We start from the raw sequence: 6,245 nt of genomic DNA on the forward strand, positions 1-6,245 counted from the left end.
AATAAAGTTGTTTTCTTTTATTTTTAAAAAGGAGTCACACAAAATATGAAGTGATAATATTAAATCATGACCTTGAAAAGAAAAAATTATTTATTTTTATTGAATCAAATATGGTCATGTCTTTGGTAATTATCCAATCAATTTTTTTTTTGTTCGTTTTCATAAAATAAAGGCTTGTGCAAGTGATAGTATTAAATCAAGAATGCTAAATCAAATAATTTTTTGGGTATAAAAATTAGACACTAAAAGACAATAAGTGATAAAGTAAAATCATGAAGCACAAAGACATACATCAAGAAAACTATTAATATAAGTTCTTAATATACATTTTAAAAGATTTTCCTAAAATTTATATAATTTTTTTAGAAGTTTGGCACTGTTTATCAAATATTTGACTTAAAAATATCATATATTTTTAAAATTTAACTTAAAGTAGATATTTCTACATTGGAGGTGTGAGAGTAAAGTTATCTAATGTTACCAAGATCACCTTAATTTCTTTTAACTTTGTCTTGTAAAAATCAAATTTATGATAAGCTTGTTTATATATGCAGCCGACTAATTTCCCCTGGTCAAAGACCATGCATAGGCCATTAACCCAATACCATACATGTTTTGCCTATCACAAGCTATTAGTCTATATGCATTTCCAGTACAACACTTTCTTTTGCATGAATTATATTTATTGACCTTTGCATTCTGATAAGCTGATTATATACTTCATGATGATTTATATGTACAACACATAAGATACTTTTATTTTAAAAATTTAATAATATGTTTTAAATTTATTAACTTTTTTGATCTATTTTGAATATATTAACTTTTATTATCATAGTATTAAATTTTTATTTTTAATTATTAGATAATAAATTTTATTTCAATATAAGAATTTAAACAATTTCTCTTAAAATGAGTTAATTAATTAATTTTGAAAATATTCGAGTAAAAATTATCTTATTATTAGATAATAATTTTCTTAATATAAGAATTTAAATAATTTCTTTTATAATAATTAATTAATAATTAAAAAACCTAATTTGTAATGTGAAATAGATATATTTAATTTTTGTTTTTGTAGTGTGTAAAGTGATTAATGTTGTTATGTTTTTCTTTACTAATAATTACTTTTGGACTAATTCTAATAAAATAAATATCATTTAACCATTTTATTGAATTGAAGTTTAAGATATAAATTTTAAGCTAATCTTATGATTTTTAATTTAGTATAGATTAAATTTTTTATTAGAATTAAAACTATGGTTACAATTTGTTATTAATTAAAACTAAAAAAATTGTTCATATGAACAATATTTTATTATCAAAATTAAAAAATTTATTTTAATTTTATATTAGTTGATATATTTGTATTTGATCATTTGATGTCATCATTGCTTTAAAATCTTAATGAGACATTTGGTGACTTTTGACCCTAGTGTACCACTCTATATAACATGGTCATACAACAAGAGGAGGTCTTGCTAGTTCTAGTCAATGTGCTTTTTGTAAAACTCCAATGGCATGCCATTAGGCCTACAGGCCTTACAATTACTCATCTACATAATTACAGTGGTAATTTCCTCTTTTGAGATAGGAAAGTTTAGTGTATCTTTGTCTTCCCTTTTCACTTTGGTACAGATAACCTTGCAAAAACAATTCATCTCATTCTGCATTTTGCCCATTATCTTCTCAAGTGAATATCTCATCATAGAATTTGGCAAAGGCATTAAGTATATCATCTTGGTTTGAAGATATTTTACCCCCTCCAAAATCACTTCAATTTTATCCCTTACCTCTTTACATTTTAATAGCTAGAGAAAGTATGTGGATCCTTTCTATCCATATTCTGACCAGTAAATCATGGCTTTGGTTTTAGCACCTTGAATTTTATAATTTTGAACCTTCTTTAGAGAGTATCTAGCAATCACTAACATGGCAAGAGAATTTGTATGAGAGGGCTCATCCTGAAGCACAACCTTTGCATCCACAAGATTCTCATATAGTGTTTTCCCTAGCCTTCTAGAATCTTTGGCATTTTTCTTACCTAAAGTTTGAAAGAGGTTCTTTTAGCTGTCCACAGTGTAATTCCATCTACTAATGGCATCAAGGTGTTGAACCACACAAAGTTTGTGAAATCTAATCAAGAATGTAGTTGATTTCACTCCTTCATCTTCAAGAAATGAAAGGTTGAGAGGGAATCTTGGATTGTTGGATTTTGTCAACTTAGGTTGGGTTAGGAAGAAGATTGAAGTGATGATTGGATGATGATCAAAGAGAGAAACAGGATAAAATTGTATACAATATCCCTCATTATTTATGCTAAATGAGAAGGAATCCTTACTAACATAGAATTTGGTTAGTCTACTATAGATCCTTTTGGGGAATTTTTGAAAGGTAGTCCAAGTGAACTAGATTCCCTTAAGCTCATTCATATTCCCAACAAGGGGATCAAAAGTTCAATTTTATCAAGGTAATTTTTGTCCAAAAGAATATTTCCTCATCCTTTCATTCTAATCTCTACCTTGCTAACTTATCTTGTTTCCTTTGAACAGTATTGAAATCCCCAACTAGAATCTAGGGAATATATTTTAGTTGGCACTTCCAACTTCATAATTTGGCTTGGTTGCACAAATCATATAGAGAATCGATGAAATAGATTCTGATCTCCTTATATTGAAATTTAAGAGCAACCAAAAAATCCTATAGTAGAGGGTGACACCCCACTCCATCATGTGCTTAGAACACTTGGTACTAAATAGGATAGCTTCTCTATCTCTACATTTAAAATGTGATTAGTGAAGAGTGGCTTGGCATATTTCCAAATGCACTTAAGATCAATATCTAGCTAAACACAAGAGAATTTGATATCTTGTATCAAAATAAAGTCAACATTAGCATGTGACCTAAGAAGTTTTTTTATCACATATTTCTTATTTGGATTTTCTAAGTGTCTTATGTTTTAGGAAATGAATTTGTCATTTATTAAGAAGTAGAATTGGATTCAACATGCACTATAGCATCTACAATCTTAAAGAATTTGGGAGCCTACACTTCTTGATTTTATTTAGTTTCATAAAAGCTATGAAATTTGGGGGTCTATCCCTCTTCTTGGAACCAACCTACTCTATCTCAAATTTGGAACTACCCTCCAAACTTGACTCCTCATAGTTCCCTATCGATTCTCTCCTACATTTCTTGGTTTTCTTTTTTTACCTTGAACACAAAAGGTTCCCCCTCTACATCTGCAGCATCCTAATCCAAGATACCATTGTTCTTTCTACCAAGATCTAATTGTCAAAATCTTCTGGATAAGGCACTGGGAAAATTGATGTTAGTCTAACAAGATGAAAGTGATCTACCAGATTATAAGAAGAATTAGGGAGAGAGGTCAGGATGACTACCACATCAAAGTTGTGTATCTTATCATCTACTTCATACAAGTTCTTAATTTAGCTTCAAGTTTCTCACAATGGGTATCACTATTCTAATCGCCCCATTTTTGACAGGATCTTGTAGTTGGACTGATGAGTTCACCATCACAACTCTTGTGTACTGAAAATGGGATTCGAGGGTCTTAGTTTTGTGGTTTTAGGATTTCCAACATCATATGGTATGTTTTGGCTTTGTTTGAGAGACTTACTCTATATAGTAAGTCAAACAGTTGGTTCCAATGAGCTCAGTTGAGTTAGGAGTTCTGTGATGCTATCAATTTTTATTTTGGGCTTCCAGTTTAGGCTCAAAGAATCTTGGAGGGACTGTCTATTTATAGTCAGTCATCCCATTAAGTTCATTCATTTTCTTTCATTATCAAGATCACTTTGGTGTTGTCATGTTTTGATTCTAATACTTCTTTAGTTATTTTTCACAAGACAGGTGAATTATTATTATTCATCTAAATACACTAAGGCTGTTATTTTTGTCAATGTCCTTAGTTGGTCACCTTAGTATCATATCTCCTTGAAACGGAGACAAAAATAAATAAATTGTGGGAACAAGAAATAGTGGCTTTGAATGTCAAAATATTATGTTATGGTGAAAAAGGTAATTTTTGGAGCCAAAGGCAATTAATGAATTATATTAATCACACTTTATTATATTATAATGTTGTGTATGGGAAGCTTCTTAAGTGGATTACTTTTGGGAAACTAGTGTCATTTGGAGATTATAAATATGAGGACATATGATGAGAAAAGCATTCAATTATTTGTTTATCTCTTTTCTTGTTTTCTTTGTGATGATTCTAAGTTTTCATTTTCATACCCCTGTTGAAGTATAAGGGTTAGATTATCTTGCAATTTGTTGTCAAGGTAATGAAAATTGTAATTGATTCTCTATTGTATCAACTATTATTGAGAGGTTGATTGAACAAGTGCTAAAGGCTAGATTATGGAGAATGAATTGAAGGCTGAGTTATTAATCGTATGCTTCTATGTCCTTGCTGGGATTTCAATCTCAGTGTTAGAGGGGTTTAAATTCACTATAGAACAAAAATTTATCAATTACATGGTCATGTTAACCTAAGGAGGGTTTGTGTAACATTTTTGAGGGGTCGTGTTAGAACTTTCAAGAGATGCATTCAATTTATATGGTTTGCGATATATATTGCTTGGGCTATTGTAGATTCACATTGGACTACAAATTAAAAGTCAAAGCCAATCTATATATCTAGGTTCTTGACATTTTAATATATTATTGTTGCTATTGTTTGTTTGAAACATTCTTGGTAATGAATTAAAGCTAGAGAAAATCCTTTATCTTTCATAATTCTATAATTGCATAGTTTATAGGGAAGAATTAAGAATTAATGTTGGTGTTCATAAAAACTTCTTATTATTAAATTGATCTAAAATTGTAAGTTCCCAATTGCATTCTCTAATGTAATTTTTAAAATTAGATTATCAAATTTACAATAATAATAGTAAAGATTGTCAAATGTTTGACAAAAAAATAGACTATTGATTAGCAAAGGAAAATTAACAATTATTAAGGATATAGGACGAACGGGGGTTATTAGAACTACTCAAGGTTGTATTGACAACCATTAAGACAAGGTTTCCATGAACCTCTATATTCAAATTTTCAATTTGAGCAGATCTATAGATGGTGGGGGCTTAAGATCTATAGCCAATATGTATTCTAATGTACTACCTACTTAGAATTCATGGTGTGATGCTTGGGTTTAGGCAGAACCAAACCAAGTGAGGAAGAGTCAAGTTTGATTATTTAAATATCAAGAGGAGTTTCCTTGGAAGGAAGAAGGGTTTCCTCATTGAGTTCTTTAAAGGTCGTACAACATAAGTTCTTAGATACATGACTAGGGTTAATGTTTTGAGAAGGGATAACAAATCTCTATGTTTTACCACTAGAGATACCATGTTATGCAAGCTTCTAAATTTGACCACACCTTTTTATGATAGGAAAATCTTTCCTCCTTTCATTCCTACAAAGATAACACACATTGATACCACCAAGGAAGGTAATAGGGAAATAGTAATGACGAACATCAATAGTGAAGACAACCTCTTTGGAAAATTCCTTAGCCAAGTCAATTGTAATGTGGAATCTAGCATCTAAATGTGAGAGAAGAGTAGAATTTTTGTTTTATCCTCGTGATCTTGACAAGGAGTTCAAGAGCTTGAAGAATAAGGTTCCAAATAATGGTGGACTATTACCCACTAAAATACAATGATGAGTGGAGAGGTTTAGCACTTCAACAGTAATGGCCTTTAGAGACTAGGAGAAGGCCCTAAACAATGAAAAACATATTTTATAGAATTGTTTAGTAATAGTTGGTTTCTAAGCATTTGGGTCTTCGAGCAACAGAAGAAAACAAACCTTTTTGTCTCATTCTAAGAAATGAAAGGTGAAAACTGAGTTTTTTGATGTGATTCTTATGAAGCCACTCACTCAAAAAAATTGTAGAGGGGATCTTATTAGGGTCTTCAGTGACAAGGAAGATGGTAGAGTTTTCAAGCCTACAAATCTCATTGTTAATGGAAGATTGGATTTTAGAATTAGAAACTAGCATACACATAGAAGAAGACGACATGTTCTTAACTACAATACATTATTTCTCTCCTGCATTGCTGAGCTATTTCCTTTCCTGCATGAGCTTGGCTCCATCTCGAAGAACATGGCCATTTCTCAATGCACGGTCAAAGGATGTGTTCAACGAACAAGACTCTAGAACCATTTTCAATGGAGCTACAAAATGTTTTGCATTTGTAGAAGAGTGAATAATACAT

The sequence above is a fragment of the Cupressus sempervirens genome, chromosome 7, assembly GCF_028749045.1.
Source record: "Cupressus sempervirens isolate cs-2001-9-10 chromosome 7, ASM2874904v1, whole genome shotgun sequence".
NCBI classification, from domain to species: domain Eukaryota; kingdom Viridiplantae; phylum Streptophyta; class Pinopsida; order Cupressales; family Cupressaceae; genus Cupressus; species Cupressus sempervirens.